Source organism: Phocoena sinus, chromosome 17, assembly GCF_008692025.1.
Source record: "Phocoena sinus isolate mPhoSin1 chromosome 17, mPhoSin1.pri, whole genome shotgun sequence".
NCBI classification, from domain to species: Eukaryota; Metazoa; Chordata; class Mammalia; order Artiodactyla; family Phocoenidae; genus Phocoena; species Phocoena sinus.
This window is the reverse complement of record NC_045779.1, coordinates 40634469-40655367: the sequence shown is the minus strand read 5'-3', so window position 1 is coordinate 40655367 and position 20899 is coordinate 40634469. Positions and strand designations below refer to the sequence as shown.

The 20899-nt window shown below is 41.7% G+C and overlaps 1 protein-coding gene and 1 non-coding gene across 3 annotated transcripts in view; both read right to left on the bottom strand.

Annotated features, from left to right (window-relative positions):
* The window catches only part of CPQ (carboxypeptidase Q), a 478941-nt gene extending 466659 nt beyond the window's left edge, over nucleotides 1–12282 (bottom strand). Inside the window, exon 1 of one of the 2 annotated variants that reach the window (XM_032609957.1) lies at nucleotides 12193–12282. The gene's annotated coding sequence lies outside the window, so the exon portion shown is untranslated. Of the gene's footprint in view, nucleotides 1–12059 lie in introns of both variants that reach the window. The other variant, XM_032609956.1, reaches the window with a different exon arrangement.
* On the bottom strand, nucleotides 842–913 carry TRNAV-UAC. The gene has a single exon. It is a non-coding gene; the product is annotated as a tRNA-Val (tRNA).
* Nucleotides 12283–20899: the final 8617 nt, after the last annotated feature.

Below are 20899 nucleotides of genomic sequence, written 5' to 3'. Positions count from 1 at the left end.
TTGCATTGCTCAGCAACCCTTATATTTATCTTCAACTGACCCCTATCAAATTCCCCACAGCAGCTGCTACAAAGTTTTTCCACTCTCCTTAAGCCCCAGATTCAACCCTTATTCCCCTCATGCTCAGCAAAAGCTCTCCTCTTCTACATAACTGAGAATACAATATTATGACCATGAGATGACTTGGCTTTCTTCATCCTCAACTCAAAACTCTTCTACCCCTTTATCTATACAGCTCTTCTCAGCTCACGTCCCAGTGAAAGAAGTGCCCACCCTCCTTTCCAAAGCCAAATTCTCTCTCCATACTGTACCAATTATCGGGAGGCAGAGATACTGAATAATATCCTCCAAACTGACAAGGAACTTTGAGACAGAAAAACAAAGCAGGCAATTCCATAAAGTGCAATTATGAAGTCTGTCGTGGGTAACCTACACACAGGCAGGAAGGATCAGGCCGACGGGATGATCCAGAGGCTTTAGCAGCTGCACTTTGCACCATGGAAAGGGGTACCGGGGGATCTAAAGGGGCCAGAGATAAACACGGAATCTTGACTACCAAGTGAGAAGCATGACCACACCGACGGGGACCGGGGATTTTCCCCTCCCCCAGGGATCTCAGGACCATTAACCATCTGTGTCAGCATAAGGCATTCTTCCAGTTTCCACATCAGATGAAGACAAGGGTAAAAGTTGATGGGGAACATACCCTTGTAAGTTAAGCTAAAGCTGAGTCACACAGAAAGGGGAGGGGGTAGGGCTGTGGACCTAAGATGGAGATGACAAAATGGAGTCAGTGTGGTTCAGCCACACACGGCCATGCCACGTGGCTTGCACACCTTAGTTCCCCAACCAGGGATTGAACCTGGGCCACGGCAGTGTAAGCACTGAGTCCTAACCACTGGGCCACCAGGGAATTCCCTTAAGAAGAATTGTGTCTGAACGAGAAGGACAAGATTGGGTCCAGAAAGGAAGAGCATACAACAGTATCAGCTGAAACTCCTTCCCCATCAGAAAGGCCAGGCTGACACCAGGTCAGCTGAGGAAGTGTTTAATTGGACATTTTGAGAATCTAATGTCATGTATGCAGATGCAGATGTTTGAAATGTCTGAATTGTTTACAGTGTAGTTTGTGCCAGACAGGCTCCCATGCCAAGCCAGAACACAGCCTCCCATTATTCCGCTGGGCTCAGTTTCTAAAGATGTTTCAGGGCTCTCTGGGCCTTGTAAATTTCCACATCCAAAGGCTCATTTGTGTTTTCAAGGCAGTGTCATTCTTCCCCTCACGAGCAGACATCAGTCCTTCCCCTGCCAATCTCTGTCACTGCCTGCTCTGGTTCAGAAAAGGCTTTGGAGAAATTATTTGAGAGGCAATTACTCCATCTCTAGAAATTTTAGTAGTTTGGGGAAAACTAACACAAAGGAAAAGTCAGACTCTTGATCCCTGCCTGGAAGTTGGGTCTCAGCTGATGCAATTATTTCGAGAACTGTTTCTGTTATTCACTGACCCAGGAAAACACAGCTTATCATTAACTCAGCAAATAGACAGTTCCACTTTAACATACCCCCTATAAGGCAGCAGTTCTTGATCAGGAGGATAAACAAGGATACACCACAAGTGGACACTAGGGAATCCATTCATCTTTAAGAACTGAACCATCCACACTCTGCCTTGAAAATGCAAAGCAAAACAATATTGTCATTATCACAAATTGTTATGATGCCTTCGCTATATCCTCTTCCTATTATCAAATACCTTCTTCAAGAAAAAATTTTACATGTTTAAAGTCCTAAATTGGAAATACACATGAAGACTATTGTTCACGTATCATGTTAAGGATGCTCAATTCAAGAATAAAAATTTGCCGCTAGTTTTACATTGGATAAGCTTATTTGTTTTATCCAATGGTCTCCATTGGATAAAAAGTCCTAAGAAAATTATTAGCATTTATTAATGAGTTCATTCATTTATTCATACTACAGACATTGATTGACTACCTATTATGCTCAGAACAACTGCAACTGTTTCAGATATACAGAGACAAAGGATATGTCGTCCTAGGCCTTAGGAAGCCAGTGAAAGAGGAAGGCAAATGACTGCGATACAGAGACAAAAGGAAACAGATTCTCAAGTACTAACAATAAAGTACAGTTGACCCTTGAACAACACGGGTATGAACTGTGTCTGTCCACTTATATGTGGATTTTTTTCAATAAATACTGCAGGTACTACAGGATCGAAGGTTAGCTGAATCTGAGGATGCAGAACCACAGATAAGTGGGGCTAACTGTAAAGTTACTCTCGGATTGCCGACTGCTGTGAGGTTGGTGCCCCTAACCCCCAAGTTGTTCAAGGGTCAACTGTAATGATAAAGTATTGCAGGATTATCACAGCAGAGAACAAGGAAGCAATAACGGAGAAGATGATATTCCAGCTCAGCCTTGCAGGATAGATGAATTTGCAGAGTTGTATGGTGGGAAGGGTATTTAAAGAACAACCATGAGCAAAGATGTGAACATTTATAATATGTTCCCCAGAAATGATTTAAAAAAAAAAATTCTGGCGTACAAAAAGCTGAAGTATTATAAAGCACTAGGGAGAAATTTAAACATACACATGCATCCAAGAAGTGTATTCCCAGTCCCATTTCAGACATAGTGATTCAGAACCCACAGAGTTAGGTGGGGGCCAGGAATCAGTATTTTTCAAATCTTCCCAGGTCGTGATGTGCACTCATGATGTGATCTGATACACACATATAGAATACATGGAGGGATCTAGTAGGTGTTATGGGCTGAATTGTGCCCCACCACAGTTCACATGTTTAAGCTCTACTACCCAGTACCGCAGAATGTGACTATATTTGGAGATAAGGACTTTAAAGAGGTAATTAAGTTAAAATGAGGGCATGGGGGTGGGGCTGATACAATCTGACTGAGGTCCTTATGAGAAGAGGACATTTGGACACACAGAGACACCAGGGATGCACACGAACAGAAAGAAAATGACCATGTGAGGAAACAGCAAGAAGATGGACATCTGCAAGCCAAGGAGAGAAGCCTCAGAAGAAATCAGACCTGCTGACACCTTGACCTTGGACGTCCAGCCTCTAGAACTGTGAGAAAATACATTTCTACTGTTTAAGCCACCCACTCTATGGTATTTTGTTTTGTCAGGCCTAGCGAACTAATACAGTAAGTGAATGCACCAGGAATGTACCGAGAAATACATTTTAATGCCATATTAGGAGTTTAGACTTTATTAGGAGTTTAGACTTTATTCCGCAGACAATTTCTCAAAATGTAGGTCTTTTGAGAAGGGAAGTAATATGATCCAGTCTATGATCCAACTCTTGAAGCAGTGTGGAAGACGAAGTAATTTAAAAGATTCTGCCTGGCCAAGGCAAGAGACAATAACGGATATGACTAGAGTCGTGATAGAAAGGATGGGGGGATAAAAAAAAAACAGAAAGTTCCAGGTGCTATCACAGGTAGGCACAACAGCATTTGGTGACTTAATAATGTGGGAAGGGGCTTCCCTCGTGGCGCAGTGGTTGAGAGTCCGCCTGCCGATGCAGGGGACGCGGGTTCGTGCCGCGGTCCGGGAGGATCCCACATGCCGCGGAGCGGCTGGGCCCGTGAGCCATGGCCGCTGAGCCTGCGCGTCCTGAGCCTGTACGTTGAGCCTGCGCGTCCGGAGCCTGTGCTCCGCAACGGGAGAGGCCACAGCAGTGAGAGGCCCGCCTACCGCAAAAAAAAAAAAAAAAAAAAAAAAAAAAAAAAATAATAATGTGGGAAGATGAGGAAAAGGGAAGAGTTAAGGCTAACCTCCCAGATTTTGATCCTGTTTTGTACCCTATATCTCAGATACATCACATTACCTACTATCTCATAGACTGAGATGCCATTAACCAAAATAGAAAACCCAGAAAGCATATTTGGGAATGAAATCGATGAGTTGAAAACCAGAGAACAGAAATCAGAAGAACGTCAAGTGTAGAGCTAGAGATCTCTTGAGAACAGAGGAGCTCTTTAGAGCCACATAGCAATGAGAGCACTGAGCTCACTTCCGTCATCACTCCTGTCCTTACAGTAACAAATAAAATGAGCAAACTGAAAACCAATGACTCTCCTTGGAGCAGAGAAGTGAGAGTGCAAAGCAAACCACCACTCCAAAATCTAGAGAGACAGGAAAATCCAGAGAGTCACAGCCCAGACCTGCTTATCTGGAGCAGAAGCCACTGGACCCATAAAGTCTAGGAATACCTAAACAGTAATTTTGACAAATTGCTGGAGACTGAGTATGGCCTACCTGGAGAGTGAGAAACTCCTAAGGCCATGGTCTTGGGGAAGGAGGGGGGTGATTTCCAACAATTTCAGGTAATCACAAAACAGCTATTACAAAGGTGCAAAGATAGGAGGGAACATACCAATGAAAAAACTAATGATAGTGGCTAATATTGACTGAGCAGGCCTGTCCTAAATGTTTATATTTCTTAACCCTACAGCAAACCTAGAGGATAATGCATTGGTTTTCTATTGCTGCTGTAACAAACTACCACAAAATTGGTGGCTTAAACAATACAAAGTTATTATCTTACAGTTCTGTAGGCCAGAAATCCAGCACTGGACTCACCAGGTAAAATCAAAGTGTTGGCAGGGCTGCATTCCTTCCAGGGGCTCTAGGGAAGGATCTTTGCCTTTTTCAGATCCTAATGGCCACCCATATTCCTTGTCTCATGGCCTCCTTCCTCCATCTTCAAAGCTGACAACATTGCATCTCTCTGGCCGTTCTTCCACAGTCACATCTCCCTAACTCTTCTGCCCCCCTCTCCCACTGTTAATTAGGCCCACCACATAATCCAGGATATGGATTTCGAGTCAGATAATGAGCAATATTAATGCCATCCACAGCCTTAATTCTCCTTTGCCACAGAACCTATCACATTCACAGGTTCCAGGGATTAGGGCATGGGCAGCTTTGGGGGAGGACATTATTCTGCCTACCACTGATAGTTATAATTAGTTTTCCCATTTTACAAAGGAAGAAACTGAGGCATAGAGAGGATATGTAATTGGTCCAAGGTCACACAAGTGTTGGTGACAGAGCTGAAATCTGAACCCAAGAAACTGACTTCAGGTCCTATTTTCTTAACTGTTAAAACTACAGCAAATATAGGGTGCTAGTGAGTGGTTAGTTTAAGTGGTAAACCCTAAAATTTAGGCTGAATAAGTAGTGGAATGAAGTCTGAAGAGTGCTGACTTCCATGATTTGCCCTCTGCTTCCCAAAGAACTAAACTTGGGTTTGTGATCCTCCGTTCATTCCCTCGTCTTCCTATGGCCCCTGGGTTTCTGTAAGTCTTATCTCAGAAAAGCTAATGAAAAGAAACACCCTATAAAAGGATAGCGAGATGCTTCAGATGGTAAATTTTGCGATACACTACACACGGTATTAATGATTTAGAACATTAAGCAAATGTAACAAATGCACCTTCAGATTAGTCACAGATAACACAGATCCAAAGTATTTTGATAATGGTAAAAGAACCTCAAAACGATGTTCTGGGAACAAAAGGGACATATGAAGGTGGAAGATTCATTCTATGAGCCACTTGACAGCATCGTGAAAGAGAAGATGTTTTCTCTTTACCATTTCAATCAATTACAAAGCTAATTGAAAACATGGGCTAAACCAGAGGATCAAGGCACAAGACCAGCAGGCCTCTCGAATTCACTGAATTCTTCGTTAAACGTTTTTTACAATCTTTCATAAATGTTTGAAGAAGAAATGAATTTTCTGTGAATAAGAGACCATATATATACATATATAATCATATATCTTACACATATATAACATAAAGAATTTTTTGATAAACCTTTAATACACCATATTATTGAAATTTTCTATATCCCTGTTCACCCTTATGAATTATATTCTTCAACCTCATGAATTATTCAAATCTTACCATTTGTCTTTTGTCTGCTTGATTTGTCATATAAACAACAGATCTTAAAGTCTCCTATAAATTGTTTTGGTCAAGTCAGACAGAGAAAGACAAATATCATATGTTATTGCTTATATGTGGAATCTAAAAAAAGGCTACAAATGAACTTATTTACAACCAGAAATAGAGTCACAGATGTAGCAAACAAACTATGGTTACCAAGGGGGAAGGGAGGAAGGGATAAACTGTGAGACTGGGATTGACATATACACACTATTATATATAAAAGAGATAACCAATAAGGACCGACTGTACAGCACAGGGAACTCTACTCAATACTCTGTAATGACCTATATGGGAAAAGAATCTAAAAAAAGAGTGGATACATGTATATGTATAACTGATTCACTTCGCTGTACAGCAGAAACTAACACAACATAGTAAATCAACTATACTCTAATAAAAATTAATTTTTTATATTGTTTTGGTCATTTTCTCATACTTCTGACCATTTCTTTATATTCTTTGAAGATAAATATGTTTAAATGCCTGGCCCATAAAATGTCACAGCTATTCTGTCTTCCTTATAGATTTTATCTTTTATCAACTCTAGATCTGGTATAATGCTCTTTGCTTTGAATTACACTTGGTTTCTTTTTAATAATGATGTGGAACTCAAGGTCCATAAAGGTTTCTGGTTTTCCCACCCAGGCCCACTATGTTGATGGATTTACACTGATGACTGTCTCTTGTGGGTCCCACCACGGGCAGTGCCAGTGCTGGGTTTATCTCTCCATTTCCCAGCTGAGCTGTGGCCAGTGTCCTACCTGTAGGTGCTTCATAAGAAGCAAAGGTAGCTAGATGGATTTAATTGAAAATCATTACGTTCAATGTGTTGTAAACTGCCTCAAATAATTAGGGGATCCAGATCCAGGTCCCCATTTTCTTACTTGATACTCAACTTGGAAAAGTCTTCACATATAATACGACCAATGTAGACATAGCTTACTGCAGATGTATCTTGCTTTAAGCAAACCCCATATTGAAAGTCTGGATTTATCCAGATAATATGTTTAGGAATGATTAATAGTTCACTTTGTAAAGAGGTTATTTGCCTCTTGGAAGATTTAGTCCTAAGATTTTTTTATATTGCAAACTCTCCTATTACATTTTAAGTTTTATTTGATTTACACAGCAATTCTCTATATACAACCCTTCATAACCATCCGTACTGCACATAGCAGAGTTGGTGCTAAGGATCCTTTCCATCACTGCCTGTCTCCCCAGAGATCTTGGCTCTGTTGACCTTCAAATATCATCTGCTTTAGTCTTACTTTTACATGATGGACATGGTGGGAGGTGGAGGGGACTCTGTAAAACGCCAAGGTTCCAAGGCAAAGCAAGGTTCCAATACAATGGACAGAGCAGTGGGCTGAAACTCAGAAGGCCTAGAGTTCTTGCCAGTTATGGGATCTGAGGCAAACTACAGCCTCCTTAATACCCAGATTTTTAGTTTACAAAAGAAAGATAATAGTGCCTGCCTGCACATGCTTCTGAGGGTTCATATAAAAATTATTTTTTAAATATAAGGTGCTATGCTAATATACCCTTTTTTCCAAGCAAGTCTAATGCCACGACCTTAAGAGAACACTACATCAATCTAACTTTTTCTCTGTTAGCAACTGTTTCTCACAGAATTCGTTAAAAGTTCTGAAAATTCCTCCTAATCATTATCCTTTTCATTTTATCTCACTCTACTTGTTATTCTTCCCTTAGTTCAAAGTCTCCCAACACCTTCTCTGCAAAATAAGATCAAACCCTCTGCACAGCACCTCGAAACAATCTCCCTGACAAGGTGAATAAGATGAGAAAGCAAAGCTTGAGATATTCTTACCACTAAAGAAATACATTCTTTGGAAGAGCCAGCTCAAATTTCCTCTCTGTATTCCAAATCTGCCTATACCTGTGCTTTAAGCAACCAGTCCTCTCTGCTACACTCCTGCCATTTGCTCATCTTTGTTCCTTTCAACCACTCCTGTCTGTGTTGCTCTGTTTTGGTTTCTCTTGATGGTTTATAATAACCCCTCATTGTCTGAGTATCTAACTTTGTTCCTTCACTAGAACTTACATAATATTTAGAGTTCTAAAGATCTCACCTGAAATATAAGGGTCATTAGTTAACTCTAATGTGGTTTTTTTCCTTCTTTTTAAGTGTTTTATTGAACTGATCTGTCTTTTTAGACTGTGGACCTGTCATAAAGTTTGGCCAGTCTTGGCTATATATGACGTCACAGTACAGCTACAGTCAAGGCTGTACACCAGGGATCTCCCCTGGATGTTCCAAAGTTGTCTCACTGTCTTTCTGCCAGAACCTCTTCCTCATCTGGTGTTCATTATCCTCATTAGTGGCATCTCCATCCACCCAGGTAAGCAATTCCAAAACCTCAGAATTATTTTCAACCTTATTTCCCATATGCAGCTAGTCATTAAATCCTGCCTTCCCTATATTCTGAATATCTCTCAAACTTACGCTAGTTTACACCCTTATCCTATTTCATTTGGACTATAGCAACAGCATCCTCATTTTCTTCTGGACTCCTTGGCTTTTCCCTCTCTAGTTCCTCTGAAATACTATTGCTGGAGCTATTTTCTAAAGGAAATCCAATCATAGCACTCCTCTGCTTAAAAATTCAGCTTAAAAACTCTTAAAGATTATCTAGGCTATGATAAAGCCTGAAAAACATGACATTCAAGGACCCTCCTTTGGCCCCAACCTCACAAGACCTCTTTACTACAGACGCACCCAACCCGTCTCCCCCTGGGAGTGCCACGCTCAGACTGCCTCCACGTCTTTGCCCATGTAGTTCTCTGTGCTTAGAACAAACACCCTTCTCCCTCCTCTTGGCTTTCAGGCTTCGAAATCCAGTTCAAAATTCACCTGCTCTGTGAAGTCTTCCTAAATTCTGACCATACCTCTCTCCTGGGAGAATGAGTGGCCACTACTTCCACATCACCCGTGCTGCAATTATTTGTGGATGGATCACTTTCCTACATAAACTCAGTATCTCATTCATCTTTACCTGGCACACAGTATGCACTCATTAAATGGTTACTGAAATTAATATGCGCTGAGTAAAAGAATAACTAAAGAAAAATTCCATAGATCTAGAAGCACACCAGTCCTCCTTCTTAGCTGCATTAAAGAAACAGGGCCCAGGGATAAAGAAAAGGACTAATAATCTGATGTAGCAAACACATGAATGGGTTGTTTGTTTTTAAAATCTAAGTGGTTTAGGGAGGGCAGGGGGAGAAGAAAGTATATTTTAAAGCTCTAGCTCCAGGGCAAGTAATAAAAATTGTTGCTTTAATGTTTTTTTTCATAATATTGTGAGCAATGGGAAGGTCTATTCCATCACACCGGCCTTCAGGGCAGAAAGTTTCAGCCTCCTGAGCTAAGTCAAACTGGCACTGGCTCTCTGTTTTTCAAGCAGCCGCAATTGGTCTCTGCCTTCTATGAGACTAAACTTGACTGACAAAGAAGAAACAAAATAATTTCCCAGTTACTTTATGGGCCTCTCTTTTCCTCTTTTGCTCTTGTCAATTAATTATAAGCGTGCTGGAAATTCGTCTCCCATTTCTGCCCCTACGTTACACTGAGGTAGGCATTGTACTCTGTCTGCGTTAGGAGTTGTCATTAGGTTGGGAGGCAGCAACTAGCCCAAGAAACAACACTGTTTGGTACTCAGAGTTTGAAGCCCTTAGGTGCCACTCACCCACATAGCTTTTGATGTCATCCTTTTTATACTCCCTGGACTGTTAAATCCGAACACGTTTAAAATTGGGATGCATGGGCATCTAGGTCAAAATATCAGAGTCTAGAGTACCAATGGAACTCAATAATTTTCAAAATGATATAACAAACAATGTTCTATAGTTCAGTCTTAATCATTCCACCCCTGAGCTCCCATTCTAAATTTACTTACCCACAACGCCCAAGAGTTTAATATACCACCTGAACACACATAGAGACCACATTTGACAACACTACAAGGCTTTCCTAGCAGGGATTGTCTATATTTCTGGCAGAAACCCTGCCTCCATCTACCTGTGTTTTGAATGCCTGACTTTCCCATTTCCCAAGCACTGTTTCCATTTAGGAAGGTTGAATAGGGATTACAATTGTTTATAGCGAGGAATAAATGGGGCAATACAAGTAAAAAGGTTAAATATAACAGTGCTTGGTGAGTGGTCAGTGCCCCATAAATATCACCTCTGTTACATTCCATGCCAGAACCACATGTGACCCCACAATTGGATCTTTGAGAAAAGAATCAGAGAAAGTTGGTCTTTTTCACCAAGCACCATGTTTGACTTCACTTCTTCCAATAGACTTGAAAGAACTGAAGTAGGTAACATTAATTTTACTTTACTTAACATGTTTGGGACTTTGTGTTTGTGAAATGTATCATGCAAGAAATATTTCAATATGTATGTAAAATGACTTTTTAAGTGCCTTTTAAAAATCTCTAAGGTCCTTCCGTTTCCAAAATGTTGTGATCTATGATAACTAATCTCAAATGCAGGCAAATTAATAGTGATATAACTCCCTAGATATACTCAAAATATATGGCATTGTCAGGCTGGTTGTATTGGAAACAAGTTAGACCCAGGACCAGGAACCTGGGGCAATGCACAAAACAATCTTGCCCTTCTTTCTCCCCTCCAGCCCAGAGTCTAAAATTCTCATCTCAAGCTCCCAGGTCCTTTTGTAGCAGATGTGGAGAGGATGAGGAATGAGTTGGAATTTGCAGAGAAAACAGTGGAGCCAAAATTCTACAGAATCCCAAGAGGAGCAGCTGAAGTGAGCAGGCTTCATGAAATCACCTGCTATTTCACCTTTTAACCGATAAAAGAGAATCCTCGAAGTCTAACTCAAGAAGGGGCCCTACCTAACCTCCTGCATCTTGGAGATTAAGAAACTGGGACCTAAAGAGATCAAGTAACACATCTAAAGTCATCCAGCTTTTCTGAAACCTGGGTCTGGAAACCTAGAAGTGATGCAGTGACCAATCGAATTAAAGCAGTCTCAACCTATGTCACTTCCAAAGTGTCTGCACACCGATAAATGTCTCTCTTTTCCTCTCTGAACTATATTCAGCCTTCTACAGTCACCCACAAACCAGCCAGCACTTGTCTCAGGAAGACAGACAAGATCCTCCACAATCCTGAATTCAAAGAGACATGTGGTTTTACAAACAAGTTACGAAAAGCAGAGTCATGTGGTACTACCTTCAGATTCATCCTTATCTTTCAGAAATACATTAAATAATATTATCGTGACAATGATTCTCCAAAGTAGAAAACAAAACTCAAGAAAAAAAAAAAAAGCCTAGGCATACTTTGTTTTAAGCAATGCATATAGGAAAATCTACTTCGAGTGGAAATATGAGGGGGTGCTTCTGGTGATTATTTTCTTTTGAAACAGCATAGAATAGAACTTTTAAGTAGCCACAGTCAGAATGACTCCATTTACAAGAGTGCCACATTCACACAGCTTTTGGGAAACTACCAGAAGATAAGAGTTGTAAGCCCGTGTCTCCACTGCCTCCTTGTCGTGTGTATTTATATCCATTCATGTATTCCTTCATTCAGCTCTACTTCATGTGTACTCATTCATTAATTCACCAGTTCTCCCTCATAGGAACTCACTCATTCATTCAATTGCTAACTTGAGTACTACCGAGTACCTGAAAAGTCCGACAGGGGCTTTGCCCTCGTGTAACTTAAGAGCCTGCGTGGAGCCTAGACGTACACACCAAAAATGAAAGTACAAGATAAAAGGCGAAAAGAACCACAAAGGAGACCCGATAAAGCAACCTGGAGGCTCAGGGGAACTAGGTGCAGGTTCCAGATGCGGGCGAGGGAAGCTCCTGGGCGGCTTGGGGCGGGGCACCTCCCCTCCCCGAGACAAGAGAGAAAAGGAGACATCACGCCTGGCCCGCTGCTCTCCGTGCACAGAACCTCCCTCCATCCCGGCGGCCGCACGCGGCCTCCCCATTGCTTGGCCCTTGTCGCGGAAGCCGCACGCCCGGCCCGTCTCCCGGTGGCCTCCCTACCCTGTCCGTCAGTCGCTCCCACGAATGGGTGACTTGGAAAGTCCACACCGGTGCCGGCACCGCCTAGGCCCGCCCGCCGGGAGGAGCCGGGCCCAGCAGCCCGTGGGCACGGTCCGGCCCGCGGCGCACGCACCTGGTCGGCCGTTCGGGCTGCGTCGGCGGCGGCGGCGGAGGCGGCGCCCAGGGTCACGCTGCCGGGTAGCTGCGGTTCTGCCCGCTGCGCACTGAGCGGGAAGGCGGGGCGCAGCGGCCCTGGACGCTGGGCGCGGGCGGGAGGGCCCGGCGGGGCGCCGCCCCCACCACGCCTGCAGGCCTCGCTGCGCCTCGGGAGACCTGAGGGCGGCGGGCCGACCAGCTGGTGCCTCACCTTCTGGCTCTGGCTCCCGTTAGAAAATCAGTGTCCCACCCTGGGTCCTGGGCCCCGCGGCCTTGCTTCTTTGTTTAGGGGCCAAAGCGCCCGAGCGTCGCCCTCAGGCCCTCGCGGGTCTCTGGCCGGCGGAGGTTTCAAGAGCTGTATCCTCCGGTGGGCCGAAGGGCTTGGCCGAGGCGTCCTGTGCTTTCACGAGTGGCCGTGCAGGTAGGGAAGGAAGGGGTTGTGGAGCTGAAAGGAAAGCGTGAAAGGTGTTTTTCTGTCTCTGCGCCTGCATAAGGGCGTCTGGAAACCCCATGCTTTGTAAGCGTGGATAGGATACGCGGTTATTAAACCGTTATTGCCCCATCCTGCCGGGCAGGATTGTTAAGGGAGGTGGTGATGATGGAAGGTAGACAAGAGGACCCGAACTGGGAGATCAGAAAGAGTCCTGTCTCTTTGGCTTGTGCGTTAATTATATGAGGGTGCCCAAGAAGAAAGGAGACTCACCTGATTACCCGGCGTAGCTTATCTCAACGAGTCACTCGCATCGCTGGTCACAAAGCGTGTGCTCACGTAGTTTCAATGTTTTCTGTTTTGATAAGTTTGAATTCCTTTGTTTAACTACACTTGTCTCAAATACAAACAGTTATCTTTGTGAAACACGGAGCAATTCAGGTCTCCTCTTTAACCAGAAAAAAAAAAAAAAACCTTTTAATTAAAAGAAAAAACACGTGCTTGCTCACTGGGAACTTAAAAAAGTACAAAACTTGGGCTTCCCTGGTGGCGCGGTGGTTGAGAGTCCGCCTGCCGATGCAGGGGACACGGGTTCGTGCCCCGGTCCGGGAGGATCCCACATGCCGTGGAGCGGCTGGGCCCGTGAGCCATGGCTGCTGGGCCTGCGCGTCCGGAGCCTGTGCTCCGCGACGGGAGAGGCCACAACAGTGAGAGGCCCGCGTACCGCAAAGAAAAAAAAAAAAAAGTACAAAACTTGCAATGTCCATTTACCTGCCTACACTTGACCCCCAGTTAACAATCTCTCTAAACTTTAGTAACCCCGTTGCCCACCGAATAAAGTGTGAACTCAGACATTCAAAGTAGTTCCTCACAATGTGACCCTGGCCCACCTTTCCAGGATTATCTCTATGGTGCTATAACCAGCTCCATTGAATTACTTTTTTCTCAAACTACCTGAGGTAAAGGACAAGTTTTATTATTTCCGATAAGTTATGGACTGTCATTCTTGTAATATAAATTAAAAACTTGCTAGAAAAGTGAAAAAAGTCATAAAAAACTACAAGCCCCCATTTTCATTACAGGTATATAACAGGCATACAAAAATAAAATTACTGTCAATTTATTTTTGTGTTCTTTTAATTTCTAAGTGTTTGCTCTCAATTTCTATATTTATCTCATCCCAGGCCAGTAAAAACAGTTCATAGGTTCACACTGATGACCATACTTAAAAGTGCCTTTTGACTTTGGGGACTTTTATTTCTTCAGTGCCAATCAAAGTTCTTCTCACTCAAGGTTCAGTTCATAACGTTATAATAACAATAATGGCTTCACATTTATTGGGTACTTTATGCCAAGACTTTACATGCATTAACTGTGAATTCTTATCAACTCTATGAGTTAGGTATTATTATTATTCCCACTTTACAGATCAAGAAACTGAGGATTAGGGAAGTCAAATCACAAAGCTAGTGAGGTGCAGAGTTAGCACTCTGACCTGAGCAGGCCTACACCGTCAACCTTGAGGTGAGCCCTCCTCCATAAAGCCTCCGTATTTGCTTTGGAGTTGAAATGAATCACCCCTTGGTCCCTCTACTACAACATTTTTCCCCCACTGGTTTGTGTTTTTTGTTTTCGGGGGGTTTTTTGGCCACACCCCGCGGCTTGTGGGATCTTAGTTCCCTGACAAGGGATTGAACCTGGCTCCCGCAGTGAAAGCCTAACCACTGGACCGCCAGGGAATTCCCCTCCACCCCTGCACCCTTGTCTTTTATTGATGTCTGGCGTTAAGCTTTAAGATCCTGAGTCACTGTCATTTGTGTATCTCCACACCTTTCAGTGCTGCTGCTTTCTCCAACTGGAATTTCCTTTATGCTTTATAAACGGTCTGGCAGAGCAGGTATTATTTGATCACCGTTTAACCCATGAGGAAACTGAGGCACAGAGAAGTCACTAATAAGATGCTAGTAAGTCGCGGAGTCAGCCTTCCAAGCCAGGCAACCAGGCTCCAGAGTTGATTTCTGAACCACCACGCTATGCTGATTTTCCACTGCACCATGAGGTCTTCCTGATCAAAACACTTCACTGACTTTCCATGACTCTTAGGATAAAGATGAAACTCTTTGGTGGGACCTACAAAACTCTGTGTGGCCTCCACTCTGCAGCTGCCTCTCCCAGCAAGCTTCCTGGTTACTGTCTGCCACACTTGTCCTATTTCCCTTGCCCCTGGGGGTCATGTTCCCTCCAACCATAGCACATGTTGTTCCCTGAACCTGGAATGTCCCCTCATCTGGTTCCTACCTAAACCTAAACTTATCCTTCATCCAATTTTAGCTCAGGAAATCCTTCCTAGACTAGGTCAAATATCCTATTATAGAGTTTTAAAGCATTTTTAGGTCTTAACATAATTATCATTTTAAATGTAGTTTATGTGGATATTTGACTAAGGTCAGTCTCACCCATTCAACACTGTCAGCCCCATGATGGCAAGGATTATCTTATTTTCCCACCTTTATATCCTCAGCGACAAGAACAATATCTGACATGTAGTAGGCAGTGGGTAAACATTCACTGAATGAATGAAGTAAATGGTGTTCCAAGTGTTATGAAAATATAGGAGGCGCACAGCATTGTTCCAGTAAATGTTTATTGATCAGTTAAAAAAAAAAAAAATCCTGGTTTGTACCATTTGTCAATTTCCCTGATGCGAATACTCCCACGATGGCCAGTTTCGAGATGCCAACACTACGTCCCACAATGCTGAAACCGGGACGTGATGTGAACAATCGGCTTTGAGAGCCTGTTCCAGTTGGCTCCAGCACACCCCTGGAAGGGCACCAGAGTTAGTGGGACAGAGAGTGGCTCACAAAGCCCAGGCAAGCTGCCCAGAGATCTAAACTAAGACCTCAAGTATGAATAGAAGACAGGTTTGGGAGGTGGATGTGTATGTGGGACAAATAATTGGCAAAGTGGGTGGGACTGGAGAAGAAAAAGGAGAACAGTGTAAATTTATAACTATTGCGAGTTTTTTCAAGTATTTTTTTTTTAAATGGACTGTGGTGAGTAGCCAATCACTGTGAAATTTAAATGCCTTTGGGTACATTTAGAAGAGTGATATAACAGTTTTATTTTGAAATGCCAATATTCACAATGCTGGAGATTGTATTCTTTGTAACTACTATACTTACAATGAAAACTATAGAAGTAATTTTTTTTAATGTGCCAAGGAATATAGTAGCAAAAACATTTGAAGACCATGGGTTTACATGACCTAGAAGTTAAAGTCTGGCTCTGCCATTTGTTAGCTGTTAGCCACGGACAAGTTGTTTAACTTCTCTGAGCGTTAATTATTTTATCTATAAAATGGGAAATAATAAACCTGCTTTGTGAATTAGATTGAATAAATTTTATAAAAATTCCTAGCAAGCCTGGCACTCCAGCCTGGTACTCAATAAATGGTACACAATGGTACTCAATGTTAACAATAGCTAATATTTCTTAATCACTTACTATATGCTAAGCACTGAGCTAAGGCAATTTAATTTTCATATGACTCTCTGAGGTAGGTTTCTGTGAATCATAGGTGAAGAAACTGAGGCACAAAACAGTGTCATTTTGTTTTTTAAGTACTTTACAAAACAGTTGCTTAATGGTAGAGTCATCATTCAAAATCAAGTAGTTTGACTCTAGAGCCTTCCCTGGAAACCACTAGACCTTACTTTTCTTCCCTAGAGGCTCCTCTTGCCCATCCAGGAACCTGGGTCACTATCAGGATTTAAGAATAATTCTCATTTATAAGTGGAACTTTTCAGTGTGCTAGGGGTCTCTTACTATTTTTTCTCATTACTGACTTTCCAACCCTTTGTACATTACTTCACACAGAGAAAATGATATCTGCAGGAAACAATGGATTGAAGGATTGAGGTATCTCACTGTAGGAGTGACCAGCCCAGTAATCTCATTCTCTTCAATCCTGGCTTGACCACCCTTGAAGGTTGAGTAGAACCCATGCCTCCCTACACATGTAATTCATTCCCAGCATGCAGTGTGCCAAGGCACACAGATTGGGCAGCTCTAGTATAGGTACTACTGAAGAGAGTTCTACACCTTCTTTTCCCCTTGACATGGGCTTGCAGGAATAACTGTTGGGTCCTTATTTTGGTGGGTCCTGATCAACTTGGCATGATGGAAAAATGTTTTTTTGTCAAAGTTGGCATTATCAGAATATTGCAATTAGGGAAGATATTATAATCAAATGCTATCTGTCAGCTAGAAAAAAATGTTGTTTTGATTCTTCAAAGAATGCAATAAGAAGCATTGCTTATTCTCTTTCATCACTCACTCCTAACTACTCTCCCAGGTATATGAAAAAAGAAGTCTACCTAACTATGAATGGCTGAAACTTATACCAAGACACTTATCTTGCCTACTGAGAATCCAATGGCAAAAAAAAAAAAAAAAAAAATGCATGTCATAGTAATTAAAAGCAGTACAGGATCAATGGATTTTGATCATATTTGTCTGTTTCTATGCAATCATTTTTAAATAAGACTACATTAAATAGTATAAAGAGTCTGCTGGTAATTATGAATGCTAAATACCTGTATAACTCAATGACTTTTCAAAGTGAACACACCTGTATAATCAACACAAAGATCAAGAAACAATATTACCAGTAGCACCAAAACCCCCTTCTTGCCCTTTCCAGTTACCACCCACACCCACAAGGATACCCCCTGACTTCTAACACCATAGATTAGATTATTTTTGAATTTTATGTAAATGGAATCATACAGTTTGTATTATTTTCTGACTCCTTTTATTTAGAAATGTTTGATGGCATAGAGACAGACTTATAGACAAATGGCTTAGAACAGAGAGCCCAGAAATAAATCATCACGTATATGGCCAGATGTTCTTTGACAAGGGTGCTAAGACCACACAATGAGGAAAGGACAGTCTCTTCAACAAATGGTGCTGGGAACCTGGACATCCACATGCAAACAAATGAAATTTGACTATTACCTTATACCACATACAAAATTTAACTCAAGATGGATTGAAGACCTAAACGCAAGACATAAAGCTATAAAAATCCTAGAAGAAAACACGGGGAAAAAACTTCATGACACTGGGTTTGGCAATGATTTCTTGGATATGACACCAAAAGCACAGGCAATAGTAGCAAAAATAGATTAATTGGACTTCATCAAAATTTAAAACTTCTGTGCATTGAAGGACACAATCAACAGAGTGAAAATTTATCCCTGAAGAACAGGAGAAAATATTTGCAAATCATATATCTGATAAGGGACTCACACCCAAAATGTATAAAAATTCCTATAACTCAAAAACAACAAAAACAAATAGCTGGATTTAGAATGGGCAAAGAACTTGAACAAACATTTCTCCAAAGATAACGTACAAATGGCCAATAAGCATTTGAAAAGATGCTCAACTTAACCACAATGAGATTCCACCTCATACCCATTAGGATGGCTACTGTTTAAAAAAACAAAAAAACGAAAATAGCAAGTGTTGGCAAGGATATGAAGAAATTGGAACTGTTGTGCCATGTTGGTTGGAATGTAAAATGGTGCAGCCACTATAGAAAATGGTTTGATGGTGCCTCAAAATGGTAAAAATAGACTTACCATAGGATCCAGATATCCCACTTCTGGTTATATATCCAAAAGAATTGAAAGCAGAGTCTCAGAGAGATATTTGCTCACCCATGTTCATAGCAGCATTATTCACAACAGCCAAGAAGTGAAGCAACCCAAATGTCCATCAAGATGAATAAATAAACAAAATTCAGTATATACATCCAATGGATATTTTTCAGCCTTAAAAAGGAAAGAAATCCTGTCACATGCACAACATGGATGAACCTTGAGGACATTATGCTAAGTGAAATAAGCCACTCACAAGAAGACAAATATACGTAAGATTCCACTTATATAAGGTATCTAAAGTAGTCAAATCCATAGAAACAGAAAGTAGAGTGATGGTTGCCTGGGGCTAGCAGAAAGAGGAAATAGGGAGCTGTTGTTTAATGGTACAGTTTTCCAGTTTTGCAGGATGAAGAGGATCTGGAGACGTATTGCACAACATTGCAAATACACCTAACGCTACTGAACTGTATGTACCCTTAAAATGTACACTTAATATATTTTGTTACATGTTTTCTTTACCATAATTAAAATTTTTTAATGTATGTTTGGGAGATTCATTCATATTATTGTACATAGCTATGATTCACTCAGTCTCATTGCTATTCCATTATATACATATACCACAATATATTTACTTATTCTACTGTTGATGGGCATTTGGGAAGTATCTAGTTGGGGCTATTGCAATTGGTGTTACACATAATATTTTAAAACAAGGAAAATAAAAACCTACCAGATTTTTAGGGCTTAGAAGGTGTTCAGAGAACACTCATAATGTATTTTGAATTCGTTAATGTATCCTCACTCTAAGTTTGTATATCCAACTGCTAACTACTTCACTTGAATATCCAACAGAAGTCTCGAACTTATCGTGTCTGTATCTGCTTTACCTGCAACCTTCTTCACATCTGTTAGCAACTCCATCCTTCTAGTTGCCCAGGTCAAAAACTTTGGTAACTTCTTGACTCCTTTCTTTCTCTCACACCCACATTCAAGTCATCAGTAAATAATGATGGCTCTACTTTCAAACCAAATCCAGAATCTGACCACTTTCTATTATCTCTGTTGTTATTATTCTGGTCTACACCACTGTCACCTCTTGCTTAGATTAACCTCTTGGATAGTCTGTCTTTGGCACCTGCCACTCCCATCCTTCCCCCAACCACCCAATCTATTCTCATCGCAACAGCTAGAGGGACTCTGAGGCATATTATATTTTCCAAAGATAGAAATAATAATACCTCCCATACCACATACTCTTTTGCAGTGTGAGCTTTGCCATTCCCCCACAAGAATTGGAGTCTACAACACCTCTTACGAATCTGGGCTGACCTCAAAGACTTGCTTGAACAATGGCAGAAGTAACATTCTGGGATTTCCACAGCTAGTTCATAAGAACCCTTGCTGCTTTGGTCTTTTGGAAGTCTTGCCTTTGGGATGCTTCCCCTAGGAACCTACCTTCCATGCTTGAGAAGCTCAAGCCACATGGAGAAGCCACATGTAGGTGTTCCAGTCAATACTCAAGCTGCGGACCCAACCAACAGTGAGAATCAAATGTCATCTGACTGAGAGAACTCAAGGAAGAACTGCCCAACTCAGCCCAGTCAATTCACAGAACCATGAGAGATAACAATAAATTGTTTTAAGTCACTACATTTTGGGATGGTTTGTCACAACAGTAGATAATGGGAACAGAACTTCTAAACAGTGAAAGTCGGATAATGTCATTCTGTTCAAAATCCTCCAGTGGCTTCCCATTGTACCCGGAGAGTAAAGGTTCTTATAACAGCCTACAAGATGCTGCATGATGTAGCCTCCATCCTCACTTCCTTTCTTCAGGGTTACTCTGCTCCATCCATACTGCTTTCTTTTTTTGCCACTTCTTAAACACTCCCACATTAGGAACTTTGCACTAGTCGCTCCTCTTTCCTAGACATCTACTTAACCAACTCTCCTCGGTCACTTCCTTTAAGTTTTGGATCAAATCTCATCTTCTCTATGAGGTTAACCCTGACCACCTATTTAATATAGTAACCAGCCCCCAATCTCCCTTACCCTGCTCTACTTTTTTTTCCATAGCACTTATCATTTTCCAACATACTATATAATAATATTTATTTATTATGTTTATTGTATACCTTCCGAAACTTCCTCAAGGGCAGGGAGTTTTCCTTTTTTCCCTACTGTATTCCCAGCGCCTAGACCACTGTCTGACACATAGTAGGCACTCAATAAATATTTGTGTTGTAAGTCCTAGTAATAGTTAAGACTGAGCTGGCCAGGATGACCGGGAGAGTAAAGTAAGTTGACTTGCAGGCCATGTAAGAACAGAGAGGTAAAATTAACTATAAGGGAATGGATTATACTTCCAGAATCCTAATCACCAGCCGTTCCTCCACTCCCAGCAGAGTACAGCATTATGGTAGAAACCATGCTTGAAATAAAGCATTCAGCTCATGTAAGAAACCCAAAATGGTAACGTGTCCCATAAGTCAAAGCCAATGTATGAGTTGAGCTAAACTTCATTATAATACTGTTCCTAATTATAGTGAATCGCAGCCAAATTACATTCCCCAAAACCA